This window comes from Rhincodon typus, chromosome 26 (genome assembly GCF_021869965.1).
Source record: "Rhincodon typus isolate 14 chromosome 26, sRhiTyp1.1, whole genome shotgun sequence".
Taxonomy (NCBI): domain Eukaryota; kingdom Metazoa; phylum Chordata; class Chondrichthyes; order Orectolobiformes; family Rhincodontidae; genus Rhincodon; species Rhincodon typus.
In genome coordinates this window covers 4,978,317-5,003,721 of record NC_063357.1, presented here as the reverse complement: position 1 = coordinate 5,003,721, position 25,405 = coordinate 4,978,317, and the positions used below count along the sequence as shown (strand labels likewise).

Here is a 25,405-nt window from a genome sequence, read left to right as displayed (position 1 = left end):
AGCTACTATTGTTTCAATCTATCTAACTATGAATGTTGAAAAAGCGCAATGTGCAGTTCAATTTAACAGGCAGTAGGGGGTGATGTTGTTCCACAGGAGCAGAACTATAAGTGATTTATAGGCTATCATATCTCACACAGCGAGGACTTGTTTAGAGTATCACCTCAGAAGGTTTATTTGCATTGCCTGTGAAGTGGAGGACTGCCCCTCAGAACATGCCGGCTTCTTTGTTTTCAGATTCTGAACTGTTTACAGCACATAAAGAAGTAATTAGCTTGTTGCTGGTAGAGCAAGCTTTTTCTTCAGCATTTCATAACCAAGCCAACCTATTTACTATCCTCACACTGTAAGGTATTTTACTTGACTTCCAATGATTTCGTGGGATTTCTTTTAAACAATTCAATGGTATCTGTGTAAACATTCCAGGCTGCCTAAATGTTTTCTTTGAATCTCTTTTCCCACCTTTTTAAGTAGTAACATTTTAGATTGGATAGTCAATAACGAGGGGTCACCAATCAGAAATTGAAATATTACCATGTTTAAGAAAGGCTGCAGAAACGAGCCCATTGCCTGATCTCATTCATTATATTGGAAACAGTACCTGCTGAACGCAAGGCACATTTCACGTAGGTAGGAAAAATCTTAAGTCAATTGGCTGACTTGTGATGGATAGTGGAAGATGTCTTGAATCAGATTACAAGTGCACTCATAGCAATAAACTTAAACAGGGAATTAAGCATGTAATAATTGTCATGTAGACCTGAAAATCTCTTCAGAAATGTTAGTGTCGCTATTTTCTGCTGTGTGGAATTTGAGAGGGTTGCTGTTATGTTTGCATTAAACAGGTACAATATATATGCTGTTAATCAAGGAGCAGCTGTTTCTTATTTACACTACCTTATTCACATATCGTTGGCACCATAATGTTAAAGATCTGAAACTTCTTTCTCTCCCTAAACCCCATTTGAAATAAGAATAGGCAAAATAATCATATACAATAAATATTAGGGGCACAAGTCAATGCAAATGAGGGAACGTTGACAATATTTCTTGTTGGAGATTTGTAAAAACAAAATTTATTGATTGAAGTATTAAGTGTCTTGAAATACACACACTAGAACTGTTTTCATGTGAGGGTTACGTAGTGCTTGCCAGCCACCCCATATTTCCATAGGCAGACTCCAGAAAGAATCACCTTGTCAAGAGGAACAAGAATCCTTGAGGTTAAACAAATTACATATTTGACATCAAAGTTAATTCCAGGCTAGCAAAATAAATTCCAAATTCTGCTGTCATTATAAATTGCTGTGATCTTAAGTTTGGAAAAGCTGTATAAAAGAAGTTGTTTTAGAAAAACCTTGAGGTTGCTATGAAAATACTTTTGATACTTTCTCTCATAAACCTTCAGTGCTTTTTGGTTGAATAATGGTGCAACTTATGTTCTGCAGAGCAGTTTGCCAAAAGTACATTAAACTGTAATTGCACTTTGCATTCATACTAAAGTTTTGCAAAGCTCATAATTAATCTTCCTTGGTCACTTGTTTAAATCATGTGTTGCCATTTGAGTAGGAAGATCCCAATTCCTAAACTATGTACCAATTCTGATCTGATTTGTTTGGTTAAAATCAAATTTTTAAGAAACATATTCACAGATATATGCACACTATATTGCAAAGTATTGTACTGTTGGAGAAAAGTACTGAATGTATTTAGCTGTACAACAGTTCTATCTATGAGAATAGTTCTCATGAATGACCACTGATCTATAAAATTGAGCAATAATCCTCAATAAACGATTTCAGTGTGCTGTAGGAAAGAAAAGGTGTGCTTGACTTGGGAAACACAGCAGTGTTAGAAACATAGAAAATAGGTAAAAGAGTAGGCCATTTGGTCCTTCGAGCCTGCACCACCGTTCAATACGATCATGGCTGATCATGCATTCTCAGTATCTCATTTCTGCCCTCTCCCCATACCCCTTGATCTCTAATGTCGCTAGGGCCACGTCCAGCTCCCTGGTGAATACATCTAATGATCTGGTCCCAACAGCTTCCTATGAGAGAGAATTCCACAAGTTCACAATTCTGAGTGAAGAAATTCTTCCTCATTTCAGTCTTGAATGGCCTAAAATTCTTCCTCATTTCAGTATTGAATGGCCTACCCCTTATTCTTAGACCGTGACCCCTAGTTCTGGACTTCCCCAATATCAGGAACATTCTTCCCGCATTCGTCTGTCCAGTCCCATCAGGATTTTATAAGTTTCTATGAGATTTACTCCCTCATTCTTCTAAATTTCATCGAATACAAACCTAGTCGATCCAGTCTTTCCTCATATGTCAGTCCTGCCATCTGGAAATCAGTCTGGTGAACCTTTGCTAGACTCCTTTTATAGCAAGAATGTCCTTCCTCGGACTAGGAGACCAAAACTGCACACACTACTCAAGGTATGGCCTCACCAAAGCCCTGTTTATCTGCTGCAGGATATCCTCATTCCGACACTCTCATCCTCTCACTATGAAAGCCAGCATGCCGTTAGATTTTCTCACTGCCTGCTGCACCTGCACGCCATTCTTCAGTGACTGTTCCACCCAGGTCTCATTGCACCTCGCGTTTTCCTAAACTGCCACCATTCAGATGATAATCTGCCTTCCTGTTTTTGTGACCAGAGTAGATAACGTCATATTTATCCATATTGTAATATGCATTTGCCAAGTATTTGCCCACTCAGCCAGTCTGGCCAAGTCACCCTGCAGCATCTTAGCATCCTCCTCACAGCCAGACTGCCACTCTGTCATCTGAAAATTTTGAGATATTGCATTCAATTCCTTAGTCCAAATCGTTAATATATACTGTGAGCAGCTGGGGTCCCAGCACTGAACCGTACAGCACCCCACTCGTCACTGCCTGCCACTCTGAAAATGATCTGTTTATTCCAACTCCCTGCTTCCTGTCTGCTAACCAATTCTCTATCCATGTCAATACATTACCTCCAATTCCATAAGCTTTAATTTTCTTTACTAATCCCTTGTATGGAGCCTTGTCAAAAGCCTTTTGAAAGTCAAGATACACAACATCTACAGATGTACCCTTGTCCACTCTACTGGTCACATTCTCAAAAAATTCCAGAAGATTTGTCAAGCATGATTTCCCTTTAGTGAATCCATGTTGACTCGGACCAATTCTGTCAACACTTTCCAAATGATCAGTTATTACATCCTTAATAATTGACTCCAGCATTTTTCCCACCATTAATGTAAGGCTAACTAGCCTATAATTCACCATTTTCTCTCTGCCTCCATTCTTTTAAAAAGTGGGGTTACATTAGCTATCCTCTAGTCCATTGCAACTCATCCAGAGTCCACAGAATGCAGGAAAATGGTCGCCAATGCGCCTGCTATTTCTAGGGCCACTTCCTTAAGTACAATGGGATGCAAAGCTTCAGGCACTGGGGACTTATCAGGTTTTAATTGCATCAATTTCCCCAATACCATTTCTTGACTGATAAGGATTTCCTTCAGTTCCTCCTTCATGCTTGATCCTCTGTCCTCTATCACTTCCTGAAGGTTATTTGTGTCCTCCTTAGTAAAGATAGATCCAAAGTATTTGTTCAACTGGTCTGTCCTCTCTTTGTTGTCCATTATGAATTCACCTGATTCTAACTGCAAGGGACTGACATTTGTCTCCACCAGTCTTTTTTTCTTCACATATCTATAGAAGCTTTTGCAATTAAAGTTTTCTGCAAGCTTACTTTTATATTCTATTTGCTACTTTCATATTCTATTTTCCCTTTCCAAATTAAACCCTTTATCTTCCTCTGCTGAATTTTAAATTTCTCCCAATCCTCAGGTTTGCTGCTTTTTCTGGCCAATTTATATGCTTCCTGTTTGGCTTTAATGCTGTCCCTGATTTCCCTTGTCAGCCATGGTTGAGCTGCCTTCCCTGTTTTACTCTTGTGCCAGATTGGGAAATACAGTTGTTGGAGTTCATCCATTTGTTGTTTAAATCTCTGCCATTGCCTATCCAGCGTCAAACCCTTAAGTATCCTTGGCTAGCTTATTCTAGCCAATACATGCCTATACCATCAAAATTAGCTTTCTTTAAGTTCAGGACCCTAGTTTCAGATTTAATTGTGTCACTTTCCATCTTAATGAAGAATTCTACCATATTATGGTCATTCTTCCCCAAAGGATCTCGCACCACAATGTTGCTAATTAATCCTCCCTCATTACACAATACCCATTCTAGGATGACTTGCTCTGTAGTTGGTTCCTCGACATGTTGGTCGAGGAAATTATCCCTCAAACATTCCAGGCAATCTTCCCCCATCACATTGCTATCAGTTTGGTTAGTCCAATCAAATGTAGATTGAAATCACCCATAATAACTGCTGTACCTTTATTGCATACATCTCTAATTTTCTGTTTGATGCAATCCCCAACATCACAACCACTGTTTGGTACGCAACTTCCACTAAGTCTTTTTTCCTTTGGTGTTTCGCAGCTCCACCAATACTGATTCCACATTGTCCAAGCTAATGTCCTCCCCTACTATTGTACTCTTTACTACTCTCCTCCTTAACCAGCAATGCTACCCCACCTCCCTTTCCTTTCAATCTATCTTTCCCGAAAATTGAATAACCCTGGATGTTGAGTTCCCATCCTTGGTCACCCTGGAGCCAGGTCTCTGTGATCCTAATTATGTCATATCCGTTAATATCTGTTTGTGCAGTTAATTCATCCACCTTTTTACAAATCCTCCTTGCGTTAAGACACACCCTTCAGGCTCATTTTTTTTTTGACATTTATTGCCCTTTTAGATTCATGTGGCCCTTTTCAATTTTTGTCTTTAGTTTCTCTGCCTTCCACTTTGACTTTTCCCCCTTACTGTCCTTTGTTTCTGTTCCTACTTTACTTCCCTCTGCCTTCCTACATTGGTTCCCATCCCCCTGCCATATCAGTTTCAACCCTCCCCAACAGCACTAGCAAATAGTCCCCTGGGACATTGGTTCCAGTCCTCCCCAGGTGCTGACCGTACAGTCTGTACTGTTCCCACCTCCCCCAGCACCGGTTCCAATGTCCCAGAAATTTGAATCCCTCCCTCTTGCACTATCCTTCAAGCCACATATTCATCTTAGCCATCCTGCCATTCCTACTCTGACTAGCATTTGGCACTAGTGGCAATCCTGAGATTACTACCTTTTGAGATTCTACTTTTTAATTTAGTTCCTAACTCCCTAAATTCAGCTTGTAGGACCTCATCCTGTTTATTACAAATATTGTTGGTACCTATATGTATCATGAGAGCTGGCTGTTCACCCTCCCCCACCAGAATGTCCTGTAGCTGCTCTGAGATATCCTGGACCCTTTCGCCAGGGAATTAACATATCATCCTAGACTCTTGTTTGCAGCCGCAGAAATGCCTATCTATTCCCCTAGCAATTGAATCCCCTATCGCTATTGCTGTGCTCTGTTAAACAAACTTCCATTGTTACCAGTTCTGGAGAAGGGTCACTGGACCTGAAACATTAACTCTGATTTCTGTCCACAGATGCTGCCGGACCTGCTGAGTTTTTCCTGCAATTTTTTTTATTATTGTTTCCTGTTGTGATGCTAGCACATCCTCTTAATGCAGCGCAGTTGCACACTTTACCGAAAGCTTTCAAAAAAAAAAGAGAACTGGGATGGGAAAAACGCATGAAAAGGAAAATAAAACAAATAATATAGAACAGAAAGTTAGAGGATCATGTCCAATCTCAAGTTTGCTAATCACATTGCCGATACAACCACACTTCATGGTGATCTCAGCCAGCACGGGAATTGAATCCACACTGTTGGCATCATACTGCAGTGCAAATCAGCCATCAAGTGCCCAATCACCTCATACTTATCCAAATTGAATTCCATTCTGCTAAAATGACAGTTTCACACTTTTCTACATTGTAGTCCATTCACCAGATCTTTGCTTGCTCACTTATCTAACCTGTAACCCTTTGTAGGTTTCTTATGTGCTCTTCACAACTCCCTTTTCTAGTTATCTTTCTGTCAACAGCAAATTTAGATACTTTTGATCCCCACATTCAAATCACTGGTATAAATTGTAAAGAGTTGAGTCCTAGCACCTACCCTGCAATATCCTGCCAGCCTGGAAAAGTCTCATTTAATCCTACTTTCTGCTTCCTGTTAGCCAATCTTCTACTCATACCAAAATGTTACTGCCAATACCATGAGCCTTTATTATCAAATCCCTTCTGGAAATCTAAATACAATATACCCCACTGGTTCCTTACAGTACAAGTTACTTCAAATAACTCAAAATAAATTAGTCAAACATGATTCCCCTTTTGACAAGACCATGTTGGCTCTGCATGATCACCTTGGCCAGATTCAACCGCTCTGTTGTGATGTCTCTAATAATAGCTTCTAGTATTTTTCTTATGATAGTTGTTAAGTGAGTTGGCCTGTAGTTTCTGGCTTTCTGATACCTTTATTTTTGAATAAGTAAGTTAAATTAGCTATTTTCTAATCTAAAGGAATTTTCCCTGAATGTAATGAGTTTTGGAAACTTAAAACCAATACATTACTTATTTCACTAGCTACTTTCAGGACTCTAGGATGAAATCTATTTGGACTAAGGACTTGTCAACTCAACAGTTCTGACAATTTATTCAGTAGTACATCCCCTGTGTTTGTAATTTTCGTGAGTTCCTCCCTCATGTTCAGTTCCTGATTTACGGCTATTTCTGGGATGCTACTTTTATCCTGTCTGGTGAAGACCAAAACAAAACACCTGTTCAATTCTGTCGCCTCTTCATCTTCCATTACAAATTCCCCAGGCTCATTTTCTATACGACTGGCACTTACTTTGTTAACTTTTTTTTAAAATATCTGAAGAAACTTTTCATATCTGTATTTGTATTTTTGGCTAATTTTCTCTTGTACTGTACCTTTTCCCTCCTCATTAACCTTTGAGTAATTGTTTGCTTGTTTTTCAATATTCTGACTAATCTTCTGACCTGCCACCTATCCTTACATAATTGTACGTCTTTTCTTAGTGTTTCACACTATCTTTGACTTTTTTTAGTTAATCACGAACCGTGGATCCATCTTATTAGTTGGAATGCATCTCTTGTGCACTTTTTGGAAAATTCCCTAAATATTTACCACTGCACCTCTATTGACTATCCCTTAAACTAAATTGCCAGTTCATTTTTGCTAACTCTATTTTTATGCCTCTATTATTGTCTTTATTTAAATTCAGAATAGTAGTTTTGCACCCATACTTATCCCCTTAAACTGTATGTAAAATTCCAGCATTATGGTTGTCACTACCTAGGGGCACTTTGACTGTGAGGTCAGTAATTAATCCTATTTCATTAGTCAAAATCAGGTTGAGTGTAGTTTGCTCTTTGGTTGCTGCCCTAAAGTGTTGGTATAAGAATTGTCCTGAAAACATGAAATGAATTCCTTATCTAGACTACTTCTTCCCATTTGATTTTTTTCCAGTCTATAGGTTAAAATCTCCATGGCAACTGCTGTACCCTTTTCCCAAACTCTCAGCGTTTCTTCCTTTATATCTTCTCATACCACAACTCCCGCAAGTGACCTCTTACGTTTATCCTTCCTTATCTCGACTCAGACTGCTTCTATATCCTGGTTTCCTGAATTTAGATTATTCTTCTCCATTGTGCTAATATCATCTTTAATTAACAGAGCCACTCCTCAACCCTTTTCTAGCTTCCTGTCCTTCCTAAATGCCATAAAACCTTCAATATCAGGTCGCAATCTGGGTTACCCTGCAGCCACATGTCAGTTATTGCCATGAGATTGCCCTTATCTATCTTAATTTGTACTGTTAGTTCATCTGATTTGTTTTGAAGGTTATGTACATTCAAATACAGTGCTTTACATTTTGCCCTTTTTATTATTTTTGTCACGTCTAGTCTGACCTGCTCTTAGATTTTACTCTCTGCCCCTTTCTGTCATTGTTTGTCATTTCCCACACTAATTCTTGCCTCGGTTGCATTTACTCCACATTTTGACATACCACAACTTCCCAAATTTGGCCCCTTGCCCCAACTATTAGGTTTAAACCCTAGTTGTGCAGTTCGCAAGAACAGCAGTCCTAGTAAGGTTTAGACTGTCCTACAGCACAGATTCCACTTTCCCCAATATTGGTGCCAGTATCCCGTGAATGGCAACCATTTCTCCAACACCAATCTTTCAACCATGCATTTAACTCTCTAACTTTGTTTACTGTATGCCAATTGGCTCAGGTAATAATCCATTATTACAGCCAACTTTTTATTAACTGGCACCTGTGGGAGCAGGAGTGTGCTGCTTGATCAAATGTTTTAGATAATCAAGAGGTCCTTATAATCAATGTAAAAACACACACTAATTAATGGAAACAAAATGCAGGGGGCATACACAACACTGTTACACTTTACTTAAGTTATTTATGCAGTAAATAATGCAACTTTGCTTTAAATGAAACTTATCAGCAAGATCCTTCTCACACACATCCTCAATTAACTACTTGGACATTGAGGTAGATTGCGATATTTGAGGAGAAATTGACTCAAAACTGAATCAGCTGTTGGTATTTTGTGCCATTTGATTGAACAGCAAGTATATTTACATTTAGGAAAGTAAGAACTATAATAATCTGACAAAATAATACAGGAAAACTCAGTATTTCAGGTATATAATTTTTGCCAGTTTATTGAGAGTGCTGGTTCATAAGGTGCCGGTTAAAACAAAGTTTGTTGTATTAATAATAATTAATTAGGTGCCTATCTCCTCAGACTGGTTATGCAGCACATTTTATTAGTTCTGCTTATGTCTTTGGTGCCTACATGGACCATGATAACTGGGTCCTCCTCCCACTGCAAGTTCTTCTACAGTCTACAGCAAATGTCCTGAACCCTGGGACCAGGCAGACAAAATGGATTCAGTCTCTTTGGTGCAGAGAGCAGCGTCAATTGCCCCCCTTACGCTGCCCCATATTACCAGTCCATTCTCTGCTTGGCTGGCTTTCTGTACTCTGATAACATGATCATTTAGCTCATCCAACCCAAAGCTTCACTCTTCTCCAAACAAGCTGAGGGAGCCACAAACTGTTGGGCAGTTGCGGAGGCTAACAGTCCTGCAGTCCTGTCCTCTGGGCTCCATTACCTTCCTCACTTGCAGTCACACCCTTTTGGCTGTGACCACTAACCAAATCAGAACATCCTGTCCTTAAAGCTATGACTGCCTCCTGGTAGAAAGGATCCAGGTAACATTCCCCCTCCCTGATGCATCATGGTGTCTATAGTTACGCCTCCAAATGATGCTGCCCAAACTTCATATACTTACCGCAGATTTGTTTGCCATGGATCGCAGCGTATCCTTGAGCTCCCACATACCACAGCTTTGACACACCACCTGTGCTGTGATTTTTAATGAGTTTTTAATTGACTATTTATGTTATTTACTTATTTATGTTGCATTTTGTGTATTATGTTAACTTTATGAAAACTTGACAATGGAATAGGCTTCAATCGGTTGACGGATATTTTTATTTATTCATTTTGTGGGATGTGGGCGTCACTGGCTGGCCAACATTTATTGCCTGTCCCTAGTTGTCCTCAAGAAAGTGGTGGTGAGTTGCCTTGAATCACTGCAGTCCACCTGCTGTGGGTTGGCCCACAATGCCATTAGAGAGGGCATTCCAGGATTTTGACCCAGTGACAGTGAAGGATGGTGATATATTTCCAAGTCAGGATGGTGAGTGGCTTAGAGGGGAACTTGCAGGTTGTGGTGTTTCCATATATCTGCTGCTGTTGTCCTTCCAGATGGAAGTGTTCGTGGGTTTGGAAGATGCTGTCTAAAGATCTTTGGTGAATTTCTGTAGCGCATCTTATAGATAGTACACACTGCTGCTACTGAGCATCAGTGGTGGAGAGAGTGGATTCTTGTGGATGTGGTGCTAATCAAGTGGCCTTCTCTGCATCGGTGAGACCAAGCGTAGACTCTGAGACCATTTCATAGAGCACCTGTGCTCTGTACGCGACAAGTAACACCTTCCGGTTGCCAACTATTTTAACTCCCCTTCCCACTCCTTGGGTGACATGTCCATCCTGGCCTCCTCCTGTGCCACAGTGACACCACACACAAGAGCAACAGCTCATATTCTGCCTCGGGAGCCTATAGCCCGATGGCCTAAACATAGAATTCACTAGCTGTAAAATCTCCCCACCCCCAGCCTCATCCCATGTCCAACCCTCCCTCTCATCGCCACCTCCTTGACCTGATACAACCTGTCCATCATCTTCTCCACTTATCCACCCTACCCTTCCCACCGACCAATCCCCACTTCCCCCTACCTGCATCCAACCAATCACCACCCCACCTACCTTTCCCCAAACCCACCAATCCAAAATGCCTAGTTTTTTTCAGTTTGATATTATCATTTTATCTGTTTCCAGTGACTTGTGTCTATCAAAATTAATCATATAGTGTAAGTCATACTAATGATAAGTGCTGTTTGTTATCCTGCTACAACAAATCGTGGGCACTGTAGTGATTGGAACCAAGTGGATCTTATTGACTGTGAGATCCTTGATTGGGGTTATTAATTTGGGCCAATCAGGGACCCCTGGCTGACAGACATAAACCAGGGATTCAGAGTCTTCTCGCTTGAGGTACTGACTCCGAGCTGGCTGGCCACAGCCAGTGTACTGTGCACATGTAAATAAAAGGTGGCTGGGATTGGATGCCGACATAGCTGCGTTGGTGGGACAGTGCCCAAAGTGTCAACGAGGACAAAAATTGCTCCTGCTGGTGCCCCCACATTTGTGGGAATGTCTGGGTAAACCCTGGACATGGCTACATGTCGTCTATGCCGGTCCTTCCACAGGCTTGATGTTCCTGGTCATTGTGTTTGCCCATTCAAAGTGGTTGGATATGTGTAGAGTTCATTCAGCAAGCTCGGATGACAATTCAAATGCTGGGAGCGTTGTTTGCGATACACGGACTCCTGGAAGTATTGGAGACGGACAATGGGATGTCATACACCAGGAGGGAGTTCAAGTATTTCCTAAAGTCGAATGGCATTCAGCATGTTCAGACAGCTCCGTACCATCCATCATCCACTGGTCTGGTGAAAAGAGCTGTCCAAACGTTGAAGGCAGGCTTAAAGAAACAGCCTACAGCATCACTCGGTTCCTGTTCGATTATAGGTTCACCTTCACACAACTAAAGGGATAGCTGCAGTGTGGGGAGATGCTGATGGGGAGAACCAAATTAAACTTGATATTCTCAGACCTGCGGGGCAAGGTGAAATGGCAGTAGGAACGCCAGTGCCAGCCTGCATGGGTAATTGACACACAAATTTCACACAAAGGTAGGTGAAATGGTTCTGAACAAACGTAGATCACCTGAAAGCTGCTACCTCGCAAACGGGGCAGGAGCAAAACATACCTGACCGCTCAGAACAACCAGAAGGCCTGTCAGAAACTGTGGGTTCTCCCCCTCCGTCTGGTGTCAAGGAAACCACAGAGTCTGAGTAGGGTGCAACCTTGATACCGTTACTGCTGGAAAACGTGGAGGAAATTCTCCTGAGACGCTCTGGATGCAAGAGACTGGCTACGGTCCAGGCCAATCAGGGAGCCTTTGCTGACAGATATAAATGGGTGATTCAGAGTTTCCTCACTTCAGGGACTGACTCTGAGCTAGCTGACCATAGCCAGTGTACTGTGCACATGTGAATAAAGGGTGACGGTGATGGGATACAGGCCTCTGTGCAGTTATTCAGGTGCATTCTTTCAGGAGTCATCAGGAAGATGTATGCATGATTGTTGGAGGGATACTGTTGAACACATGGAATAATTGAAATTGGTTGCTTATTGTCAGAGAATGAGTGTTGCAAAGGCATCAAAATAAAGATGGTACATCTACTTTTGGAAGATTTAATAATTACATGGAAGGGTAAAGCCATTTTTCGATCAAGTTATGAGTTTATGAAGCAATGGTTGCCCCTGTATTGTGAGGTTTAATAATAAAAACCAAAATGCTGGAGAAACTCAATAGGTCTCAAGCGTTTATGGAGAGAGAAACAGTTAAGAATTTGAGTCCAAGTCTTTTATAACATTTATGTTGGAAAATAAAATAAATTGATAAGCAAAGGATACACGTAGAAGGGCAAAGTTTGTTCAAAGAAATTTCAGGGTCATTCAGAATCAAGAATGACAAAAGACCATGATTTGAATAAGACACAAAGCTTATTGAGAAAATGCAAGAAGGACAAGTGTAATGGTTTGGCCACGTTTCATGAATGGAAAATGCTAGACCACAGTTTAGGGCTCTGCATAAAGGGGAACAGAGCAGAGCACCAAAGAAGCGGAGGTAGACAATGTCAAAACTTCTTTTTCATTGAAAAAGGTATTGCTGATTGAAACTGTTTAAGATGTTCAGAATTGACACTTATAGAAGGATCCAGTTGACTGTTGTCTCTGCAGAGTTGATGGCCAGATATTTAGTCGTATTCGTTACGTGAATATGAAGAACAGAATTCTAACTGTTTAACATAGATAAATAAGTGGAGGGGGAACTGAAAATTGGGGTTGGGTGAGAATATGAATTTGAAGCCACGATCAGATCAGCCATAATCTTATTAAATGGCAGACCTGGTTAGAAGGACTGAATGGCTTATTCCAGCTTCTGGATCACAAATAAGATATGTGAGATTGGTATTGGGTGGATGGATACAAAAAATGCTAAAAATATGTACGTGAGTGCATGTATAATCAACTGAAGTTTTGCCTAGTTTCTGACTTCAGTACCTTAACTCTATCAGGATGCAATTGAGCCTTCCTTAGATTTCTCACTAGGCTTCTACTGATGCAATTTATGATGAGTGATTGCTCGTGTATGATTAAACATTTTAAACAAATATGCATTTAGTACTGCTGTCAAAAGATAAGGGTATAAAGTTTATGAAGATAAATTTAATGGTTTTGTTGAACAGTATAGCGGGCCAATAGGGAGCCCAGACTTATTTGAAAGACTTACACTGATATTCATGCTGCTGTGTCAGACCTCTAGAAATGTGAAGAAGTAATTTAGAAATATATTAATAGTGTTGTGTGAATAAGCAGAAAGATGCAAAAAAGATTACATTTTCAGGATATGTTATAACAATAAGTCAGTGGGGGAAACAAGAAACTGCCTTTAGAAAAGCCAGTAATGTGTATGCATTGCAGATCAAGAACAATTTACGAAGTCTACAGTAATTTGAAAGACAAGCATGCAAGTGGCTGCCCTAGACTATGAAGTTGTTGATGTGCTAACATATCTCCTTGTCATTGTAGCAATGTGATATGGCAACATAATAGATCAAATGTTCTGCTTTCCAAGAAAATACAACTTTTTTTTCCATGTAAATATGAGTTGTTGAATGTTCAGCAGATCTGATGAGAAGAAATTACTTTTTTTCCATTCACTGAAATGGAAATTTGTAGCAATGATCAAATGACTTAGTTATCTACTTACAAAGAAAAAGTTGCAAAATGTGTTTGAGAGCCATTTGGTTGCAATGGGATTGATTCTTAAGAATATTCTGTTTGTTTAATCTGGACGACTTTTATTCCTGGGAAGAAGCATGCTGTTTTAAGGGTACTCCACTTTGTTATGCGTTCATAATATTTCATGTGCATTTATATTTATAGAGAAACACGCAGATACTTATTGCACGTTGAAAGAGGAACTGGAAGTTTTAAAGGCTGTTAAAAGCACTTAGTATATTTAGTGTTGCATTGAAAAGAATCTTAGCGTTGTGTGACAATCCTTCACACAATGCTGTACTGCATCAAGGTCTCCTTACAATGTTCATAATAGATTAAGAACGACTTCAGTTACAAATTTCTGGAGACTGGCAGTCTGTTACAATGGAAGTCATAGCAGTATCTGAGGGTAATTTACAGTAATAGAATGAAGAAAGTTGTGGATTTGTGTTACACTCTCTCACCTGACACCGCATTTGATCCCTTTCCTGTTGATTGACATTTTGAATGGACCCTTTGAAATGAGCTCCAGCTTAATTAAAATGTTCGCTAAGTTAGCTGCGATCAGTTAGTGCTTGTGATAAATATTAAATTGAGTTCACCTGCTGGTTACAGAGAGTGCATAAACAGCTGCTTTGTGTCGTGCATCATGAGATCATCGAAGGAGAGCACCACTCTTGTAAGAAAAGGAACAGAAAGAATAGATGTTGAGTGATAGTATTGCAAGCTCACTTCACTTCTGGTATCTTATTCAGGTGTGAGAGTGTGAGATTTCACACGGTAGGAATTTAGAATTGTATCATTTGTAACTATGAAGTGGAAAAAGATTGCTTTATGTTGCACCTTTTATCTCTTTTATTTTCAAGTGAACGAGTCAGTTCACAACGTAATTGCTACCTGTTAAGCTGCACTTTGAATCATATTTGTTGATTAGAAAACTGTTATAGGTTGAACTTTTTTCATGGTTCAAGTTACAAGTTGCAGAAGGTTAGCATACTTTCTAAGGTTTGCAGTTGTAAGCAGACTACCATCTTGTGTCTACTTCATAACCTACAAATAGATGTCGGTATATTTTCCTATGAAACCAATGTATCTCAGTGTTTTACCAACAGGAGACAGTCTTACTTGATTGACAGAACTTACATGCATTTTGCTGCCTTTGTTCCTGATATATACATGACATTCAGAATGATCTAGACAGATGATGCCAAGCTTACAAATGGCTAGCTGTTTCCAGTGTAAACTAAGTGAATTTTATAACTAACAATTTTTTCTTTAGAAAAGAAATCTCGACTATTTTTCTTTAGAGATGCTGCTTTAATCGTTTTACTGGAAATATAACTAATGTGGCATCTGTGTTAGCATTTTCAGTTTCAGAGTCTTTGGTCAACAAAATCTAACTGTTTGGGTTAAAATGTTAGCAGGCAGAAGCAGCTAGAATGTGGTTGAATGTCTATGTAACCTTTAGGGCAATATGATACAAGATGCTTCTCAGGAGTGTTTTGAAACAAAATTTGACATTGAGCCACAGGAGGAGGTATTGGGGCAGGTGACCAAAGGTATGGTCAAAGCAGTGAGTTTGAGGGAATTTCTTAAAGGAGGAAATAGAAGTTAAGATGTGTAGGGAGCAAGTTCCAGTGTTAAAGACCTTGTCAGGTATAGCACAAACCTCTGTGGTGGAGCAATTAGAATCAGGGATGTTCAAGTTTTGGAGGAGCATAGATCTTTTAAGCTATGGGCTGAATCAAGTCTCAGTTCATGACATGAGTAGAAAAATCAGGGTTGACCACTTAGTGCAGTCTTAGACAATTGTTCCAGTTTCTGAGTTGCCATCCTTCAGGTGAGACATTAAACCAAGGTCCTGTCACTCAGGTAGAGATGGAAGATTCCATGCCACAATTACGAAGGAGTTATTCCTGGTATCCTGACCATATTTATTCCTCTGTCAACATCATAGAACTGTATTGGCTGGTCGTTTATACATTGCTGTTTGTGGCTGCTTGCTGTGTGCAAGTTCACTGGAACATTTTTCATTTTACACCAAAAAGTACAATTCAAAATTACTTTGTCTACGAAGTATTTGGATATCCTGTGATTATGAATATATTGAATACATATAATGAATACAAGTCCTTTTTTCCTTGTTGGCATTGATTACAGATATAGGGAGAGGCAGCTCTGTGGAAAGATTTGATAAGACAAGAATTTTAATTTGCTTGACTGAGAATCAAGTTGCTGTGAACAAGTGTGCTGACGTTGAGTACCCACTTCCACCTTCAGTATTAGGGAGATGTTAAGTAGTAGTCAAAATTTTCCCTGGATGGAAATTTGTTCTCTCTGACACAACTCTTGGACAGAACTTGATCTGGGAGTCCTAAATTATGGAAATGTAGAAGCAAAATGACAATAACTTATTTTTCCTGCCCCTTAATATCCTAAGGTGCTTCCAGAAACATTATAAATTAAACTATGACACCAAACCGCATGAGATATTAGGTTAGAAGACCAAAAGCCTTGTTAAAGGGATAGGTGTTAATGAGTTTTCACAAGAAGGATAAAAGTGTGGAAAGTTGTAAGGAGGGAATTCTAGAGCTTAGGACTTAGACATCTGAAGTCATGGCCATCAGTCGTGGACCAATTAAAATCAGGGGTGCTGAAAATGCCAGAATTTGATGAGTACCGGTATATCAGAGTACCGGGGGTTAGAGGGCTTAATATAAAATTTCCAAACCTGGCTTGGAAACAAAAACTAAACACGTGTTACTGCACTCCTTCTGTAAGATCAAAAATATGTGCATCAATTGTCTGGTAATCACTGAAGAACTTCAGTGAATTTCTGTGACAGAATTTTGAAAATTTATTTCATATGTTCATTAATCTTAGCTGAAAGGAGAAATGTGTTCATGGCTAAGTATCTAAAGGAACACCTCCATCAATTTATAACTTGCTGAACAATTGTCTGTATCTGTGGTGTTTGTCATGGATTGTGCACTTTAAGCAGTATTTATATTACTTCCTCATGTTGCAATTTCTTATAAATGGCTTTTACAACTAGTATGCATTAATACTTAGTCCTGTTTGAGTTTAACTAAATATTCAAACATCAATTTAATGACAAAAACTGCTAGCAATGTGGGTAACATCCAGCAATGCAACCACGTAGATGATTCAGTGAGATCAAGTAAATGATTTTCTGTGACAACAGAAAATGAATCTTTGTTTACAAAAGCTTTTATAAGAACTGAGAAACTGGTAGTCAAAGAAAGCTGCAGGTGGCCAAGAATAATACTGTTATCCAAGTTTCATCATCTAGATTAAATATTGTGAAAACCGTGGCACCACCTGTGATTTGACATTGTGATCAGTTGACCTTAGTGGATTTAGATGGCGGTTTTCCATCATGATTACTCCACTGCAGAAAATGCAACTGCTATCTTTGGGTGAAACAGTATGGTGTAAGGTATTAAAAGCTCAGAAGATTGTTAATCGCTACTAATCCATAAGCAGCATCGAAAAACAAAAGGGATTATAAAATAATTTCCGATTTAAATTCCTGGGATGAACTCAGTTTGCTACCACACTTTTTTTTTGTCTGCAGATAGTTGATAATTGTAATATTTACAACAGAAGCTGGCTGTAGACTCGTGTTTTTCATCAGCTTTCAATTTTCTCGCACATTTTTAATTGTTAAGGTCATGACTGCTGGGCTCTTTGATAATCTCTCAGACGCAAATGTTCTGAGTCTTTTTTTAGAAAAAAAAACATCCTCTGTTTTAAGAAATGATCAGGGGGAAGTCTTCAGTTTTTATTTTTGAGCCATGAAGTGTTAGTAGTTTGTCATTTGCTAATGTTCCAAACTTTTTCTTTTTGACAACAATGGGAAAACCAAAGGGTTAATATTGTTTTTAAATGTTTTATTTGACATCAGCTATGTCAATTTCTTTGCTTATATCAACCTTACTCACTTTCTTTTGAACATGCAGCACACTTTTCTCGCCGTCCAACATTTGCATTGTCAATAAACTTACTACAGATCTTGCCTGATCTGCTGAATATGTACAGTATTTTCTGTTTTTATTTTGTGTTTTCAGCATCTGTAGTATTTAGCCTTTATAACTTCTTTAAGCCTATTATCAAACTTTGTTTGGCATTCAAACTTTGGCCTTGTGGAAGTTTAATGCTAACTCTGTCTCCCTGGACCAAAACCTCAAGCCATTGTTTCCCATACTGTCATTGTTAACATTGCTGACATTCTCTTTTTCCTGCTTCATCGCTCCTACATCATAGAATTACCTAACCCTCTTCGTGTCAAGATCCATATGCTGGTCTATCCTGGTGCACTGTTTAAACCTGTTCTTGCCCCATGGGACTTATTCCTTCCTTTCTAAAGGGTATCATAATGAGAACTCATTGTTCCTCGTTGTGCCTCCCTTTTTTGTGGGATGCATGGAATGCTTTTCCGTTCCTGTCTTTTTATTGGGAGTGTGGGGCAAGTACATTTGTCAGCATATTTGTCATTTTTGTGCTCTCCCCAGAACTGTAAAATATCAAGTTTTCTTCAAATATCTATCCTTCCCTCATTCATATGGTCCATTTCTGACCCTTCCCTTAAATTGTAGTTTCAATTTAGCTAATTATATTCTTAATCAAGTTCCAAGGAAATAAACCCAGTCCTGTCCATTATTTTGTCACATCTAAAATTCTCCAGTCCTGATAATGTCCTCATAAATTCCTCTATACCCTTCTGGTACAAGCACAACTTTCAGGAGTGTAGTGACTAGTAATGTTTGCAGTACACCAGCCTGTGTTCCTGTAGTCTACATCACAGCTAACAAAATATCCTGTGTTTATGCCTCCTTAATTACCTTACCTACCTGCCCTACTACCTGACAGAGCTGTGGACATGGAGTCCAAGCTGTTCCTAGACATTTCAAAATTCTACCATTTACTGTGTATTCCCTTGTTTTGTTTTCCCCTGCCTGTATTACCTCAAAATTCTGTGGATTTATTGTTTGTTGCATTCTTTTGTTGGCTTATCTAATGGATAGTTTATATTTGGTAATGTACAAGCCCATCAAATCTTTTAAACAGATGATCTTCGGAATAGGAGATAGCAAGAACTGCAGATGCTGGAGTCAGAGTCAATACAGTGTGGAGCTGGAGGAACATAGCAGGCCAAGCAACATCAGAGGAGCAGGAAAGTTGACGTTTCAGGTTTACATCCTTCATCAGGGCAACATTCTTGCTCCTCTGATCTTTGGAATAGTTTGATACAACTGGAGTGGTTGATTTGTTATGCTAAGACATCATTTAGGAATCAGCCACATTGCTATGGGTCTGGAGTTACATGTGGGCCAGGTAGGCAGACTTTCTACTGTGAAGGACATTAGTGAGCCAGGTGGTGTTTTTATGACAATCTGCTAATTTCATGATCCTCATGGCCATCAATAAACACATAGAACTCGACCCCATATACACTCCACTGCGAAGGAAAACCAGAAGTAAGGCAATCCAGCTCAACGGACTCCAGATTTTAAAAACCAGGTGGGAAAAACACACCGGCGCTTCATCGGAGGCTGCACTGATGATGTTACCCAGCGGGGTAATGAAACATCTGCGGAACAACAACCCAGCTCAGCGAGCCAACCAACCACAACAACCACTACCTGAGCCACAAATCTACCCCAAAACCTTAGACATCTGCAGCCTTTTTAATCATACCCTAACCAGAAGAGCATTCCATCAATTACCAACTCCTGAAGAGCCTGCATTTGTGAGCCATTCTACGACTGGCTTCACTTTGATCTTGATAAAATTGTGGCCTTTAAGTATGAAGTATAATTTACAAGCCATTAACCAATAATTTCAGAACTTTGGGCACATGCAATGTTAAGCACATTGTGAGTATTTTAATTCAAAACCAAAAATCCATCTGATGAAGTATCACATCATTGGTTTTCCTTGACTCGGTTATCTTTGGCAATGTTATGTGCTGGGAGAAACTGTTTTCACTCCTTATTTTGTTATCAAACCATTAAGTGTGAAATAGTGAAAATTTGACTTGTGATTATCAATCAAAAATATGAAATAAATGGAAAGAGCATGCATGCTAAATATTAAATCTCTGTTTGGTAGCAGAACAAAGAAATGTTTTCAGTCTGTTTAATAATGAATAGACTGACTTGCCACTGCAGTAATCCCTCCCATGGATTAAGCATGCAGTATTTCTGGCATTGAAGGGTTTTCCACACCATTGACGTCAGTGACACTCAAGATGATCTGGGATTGAAAACATAATATTTTTCAATGTATGTGATTATATCAGTAGTTGATTGACTCCTTAGCAAAAGATGGCTGTGTGTGATAGAGAGTGCAAGAAGTGGAGAAAGTTAGGGATCAGGAGACAGCATATATTAGATATGAAAACCAAAAATATATTTGTTTCCTTGTTAACTTTACTGTTTGACCTTTTCTGGTTGATAAGATGCGATTTGGAAATAAAATTGAAGCTATTAAGAAATTTAAATATAACTTAAAATTCATAATGGAAACAAACTGATTACAATGTAATACTGTTAAATAGAGTCAATTCAGTACATTGTTTTTGTAACTTTTTAAGTGCCATGTTAATGGTATTATATCCATGCTGATGACTCTGAACCAATAGGGGACTCAAAGGCTTGCAGTTTTCATTGCAAACTACAAGTATTATCAAATGGGCACAAACCTTGTCTGACACCATTGCACATGCAGCTTACGCCCATGTGTCAGCTGCTTCCTGCCTTTCTGCTGACAAGAGCCCCATTCATAATTCTTCTTTTTATCCTTTCAATGAATAAGTAATTATTCAATATGAGGCAGGATATTTCGATGAGGCTATTTAGTGTATCTGTGTAGTGTAACAAAATCTGCTGTCATTGGCAACCTGAGAGGAGAATGTTAACGTTCCTGCATTGAAGTAACACTAGCTACTTTGAACGGCTGTTTATTTGGCACATCACTGAACCTTTTATTCCAGTAACTGACAGCATAGGATGGGTCACATTTACCCCTATTCATTCATGTATTGTAATATTTAATGGCAGACAAGTTTGATTGGAATGGTGGGTAATTTGAACTTCATTTTTCACAGATCACAAGCTAAAAAACAAGTTGATCCTTAGTATTGTGGCAAACCCAAACAGTGACTTAACATTTGTTGCCAGAGGACAATCTCACTGGTTTTAAGTTAAAAGGGAGGAGTGTTTCCTTCTGTTTCATTATGAGCTGATTTGCAATAGATAGCATAGAACAACAGCAGAGTAAATCTTTGAGCCCAATAGCTTCAGAGATACCCTGACTTTTCTTTCAAGGACCCTGAGATATGCAGTTCATATTTCACATTCTGTATTTCTGTTTGCTAAGGTTAATTAGTCCAATTTGTAAAAAAAAAGGGCTATTTTATATGGCACTTGGTTCAGGATGTAAAATTTGGGAGAATAAATCTTTATTGCAGATTGGGAGTTGTACTACTGGATGTCATTATTTAATTGGAGGAATGAAAGTACAAGGATAAGCTCCTTATTTTTAATACAATGCTTTAACACAATGAGGTTCAGCTGATGCAAAGAGAAATAGGCTTTTATCTGAGTTCGTACACCAAAATGTGAAAGACTTAGAAATCTGTACGGTTCAGTCTGATGGATTGCTACATTCTTCCAGAATTTTAAATTATTCTGCAAACGTCATTTAAATTCTCGCGTTAGTTGATTACGTGCTATTTTCTGTTAAGACCTTAAATAGGCATTGCTTACTATGAACCAACATTAGTTCCAAAATGCAAAGAATAAGTTTATAATTTTAACTTCGATACATTAGAAAATAAATATACTGAAATTTATTTTGTGTTTCAACTCTCGCTTTCTTGTGTTTTTTTTCTACATTGCCTTACTTGCAGTGCAAGAGAAATGGTATTTGTTTGAATGACATTATGAAATAATGTATGCTTATCAATTAAATATCATGGCCAGTGATTTAGAATCCTGGGAAAATCCTCAGGGCTTGAAAAGCAAAATTCAGCCAGGGACCTTGCTCTGGATAAGTGTTCACAATCTTCACTGCAACTGAAGTTATTCAACATCCCAGTTTATACTCATGATGAACATATATTCCCCCACGTCCAAGTGTCTCATTCTTTGTCTACCTATTTGTTTCTCTCTCTCTCTCTCTCTCTATGTGTCTGTCTCTATATGTCTCTCTCCCATTCTGCTACCCCAGCCTTCACAAAAGAAAATCCATATGCTAACTTTCACACTCAAGCTGTGTCCTTTTCAGCTTCACTAAAACGAACAGTCTGCACATTTGCTTTTGTAAGGCTTGGACAGTGAGGAATGGGATATAATGTATGGCCCAAGGATATCCAGACGTAAACATGTAAAGAGTAGAAATGTTTACAGGGGTTCTTTGCAGAGATTACAGATCTGCTGGATAAGACCAAAGCAGTGGATAGCTGTCTGAATTTCAGAAAGCCATTGGTACTATCATACATCACAGACATTCTATAGGGCTGGGATCAGGCTAGATTGATGCATAGTCAATAATGGTGCCATGTGTGGAATGCAAGAGTGGAAACTAATTGCCAGAAGACTCTACAAAAGTTGTTGTTTGGGCAACTGAAGTTGTGTAAACAATTTTTAGAGCAGGGCATTTTATACAAAATATCTAAATTTATAGGTGGTACGTAATTAGGTCTAGTGCCCAATGATAATGAGCATGCAATAATGTAGAAGAATCTGGGCATGCCACATAAATGGGCAACCAGATCCTTAGTGTAAAGCACTTTGTTGAAAATATCTTGTTCATGGTTCGTGTGTTTTAATATATAATTTTTAGTTTTAGGAATAAGGGGGAATTAATTTTCAGCAATAGAAAATGGGATAAATACAATTGAAGCACATGGGAAGGCTATTAGCAGGTTGGGGTCATGTTCCTTTAAGACGTTAACAGCTTGAAGGGTAAGATCAGAAATAGAAGGTGAGCTTGCTGAGCTGGAGATGTGTGACTGCGCTGCTTTCAACAGTCCAGCAAGATAGTCCAGCAAGACTGTTTGTTTTGGACTTTAAAGCTAAATTAGTTAAAAGCATTCAGTGAACACTGAAAACCTGTGCAAATGCTTATTTGATCAGATCAAACAGGTAATTGTAAATGACATACCTAATCTCAGCATCACTTTCAGGACAGCTCAGAACAGGCTAGGTTGTCATGGGTTCTGAGGAAGGGTCACCGGACCCGATACATTAATTCTGATTTCTCTTCACAGATGCTGCCAGACCTGCTGAGCTTTTCCAGCAACTTCTGTTTTTGTAGATCATCAAGGGGATGGGTGGAGCTTAAGGTTTCCAATTAAATTAGATTCCCTACAGTGTTGGAAACAGGCCCTTCGGCTCAACAAGTCCACATCGACCCTCAGAGCATCTCACCCAGATCCATCCCCCTATAACCCACCTAACCTACACATCCCTGAACACTATAGGCAATTTAGCATGGCCAATCCACCTAGGCTGCACATCTTTGGAATGTGGGAGGAAACCGGAGCACCTGGAGGAAACCCACGCAGACATGGGGAGAATGTGCAAACTCCACACCGACAGTCGCCCAAGGGTGGAATCGAACCCAGGTCCCTGGCGCTGTGAGGCAGCAGTGCTAACCACTGTTTCCTTGGTTTCAATTGCCTGGAGACCAATTAGTTGCAGCTTGAAACTGAAAAAAATGGTAAAGCAAAGTAGTTGTTTCAGGTAGCACAAGGACTGGTGTTAACAGACTCCAGCCAATGAGTTGAATGAAGCCCGTATTAGTATTTGCTTAATGCAGCTGAGAAAGTTTGGAATTTAGAGAAATTTGGTGACAGCTCTATGTGGCAACTTGGTAAAAGCTGAAATTGTGTTATAATTAGACATTTGGGAACAATATTGGAATTCTGGAGAACTCGAGTTTGGAAAGGAGATTGAACAAGGCAGTGTGAGAAATCATTGATGCATGCCAAGTTGGAGAGGTTTGAGGGCATTCAGACTGGATTTTCAAAAGTGAAGACCTGTAATCCCTTGTGTGGGTGACAGAGCCTAATGATATTTGGTTACCCACATCACCACCAACATTTAGATCTGTGTTGACCACACTAGCTTTTTAAAGGCCTCACAGAGACGTATTTGACCATAGTTTGTCTGTTAACTCATATTAGCTCATGTTAATCTTGAGTGTTAGATTCTAAGTTGTGTATATATACTGTATATGGTTGAGAATCATTGCCTTATCCACTGCCAATATCTTTTTACTACTTATTGCTTATGAATGTTTTGTTCAAGTTTATATAATTAAGATTTTTTTTGGCATTTCAATTGAAGTGCGGAATCCTATAGTTTACTTTATTACCCTTGGTTCTTCCACGCATTCCGTTTTCCAGATATTATGCTTGATTAAGCTAGTTGGTGATCTGGCTTCTTAAAATTAATTCAAGGTGTACGGGCTTCACTGGCCAGAAAAGCATTTGTTGCCCTTCCCTAACTGCACATGAGAAGGTCATGGTCAGCTACCTTCCTGAACCACTGCAGTTAATTTGTTGTGCACACACATACACACATCTTAGCACATTGACACAGTGACTGTAAAGGAACAGCGATATTTTTCCAAGATAGGTTGATGAGTGACTTCAGAGAGAATTTGCAGGTGTGGCGTTCTTTGGTATCTGCTGCCCTTATCTTTCTAGATGGCAGTAGTTGTAGGTTTGGAAGGTGCTGCCTAAGGAGCCTTGGTGATTTTTACAATGTATTTTGTAGATGGTACACGCTGCTGCTACTTTGCATTTGTGATTGAGGGAGTGAATGTTGAAACTGGTGGATGTGTTGCCACTCAAACAAGCTGCTTTGTCCTGGTTGGTGGAAGACTTCTTATTGGGTCGCACTCATCCAGCAAGTGGAGAGTAGTCAATCACACTCTTGACTTGAGCTTTGCAGGTGGTGGACAGGCTTTGGAAGACAGGAGGTAAGTTGCTCACCGCAGAATTCCTAGCCTTAACCTGCTCTTGTAGCCAATGTATTTATATGGTCGTCCACTTCAGTTTCTGGTCTATGGTAACTCTCATTCCTTGATGGTAAGGCCATTGAATGTCAAGGATTGATGGCTATATTCTCTCGTTAATGTGTCATTGTCTGGGACTTGTGTGGTGCATATGTTACATACAAGTTGGCTAACTCAGATTTGTATATTGTTCATGTGCACATGGATTCAGTCTACTTCATTATCTGAGGAGTGCTGAATGGTGTTGAACATTGTGCAATCATAGGTGAACATCTCCACTTCTGACTTTGGAATATGAGGTTGGTCATTAGTGAAGCAGGTCAAGATAGATTTCCCACTAGTTCCAGAGTCTATAAATGCTAGGGCTCTTTGATATTACACTCTATCAAATGTGGCCCTAACCCTGGCAGAACCCAAATTGAGCCTTTGTGAGCAAATTATTGCTAAGCAAGTGCCACTTGATAGTTTTGTTGATGACTGCTTTGCTCACAAAAATGCAGAATGCAAATAAAATGTTGATGTATTGCTAATATTATGATTTCCTTAATTTAAGGAAGTGATATTGATTTCATACCTGGCTTTTGTGAGCTACACCAAATAGTGCATTTGGAACTCTAGTGTTATATGAACAATGTGGGATTAATGTGTGAGACAAGGAGGCAATGAGGCAGTTTCTTGAACGTTGTGGGATCGCTTTTGATGAATAATACTCTCTTTTAAAGTTTTACTTTCTAAAGAAGGTGGCACAGGGTATTTGGACCTCGGCAGGTTCTCTGGCATTGGGTCTTGTGAACTAATTTGAAGTGAAAGCTGTCA

At 39.3% G+C, this 25,405-nt stretch overlaps 1 protein-coding gene across 2 annotated transcripts in view; it reads left to right on the top strand.

Annotated features, from left to right (window-relative positions):
* Nucleotides 1-25,405, top strand: part of brip1 (BRCA1 interacting helicase 1) — a 222,607-nt gene that overhangs the window by 23,460 nt on the left and 173,742 nt on the right. The gene's annotated exons all lie outside the window — the stretch shown is intronic.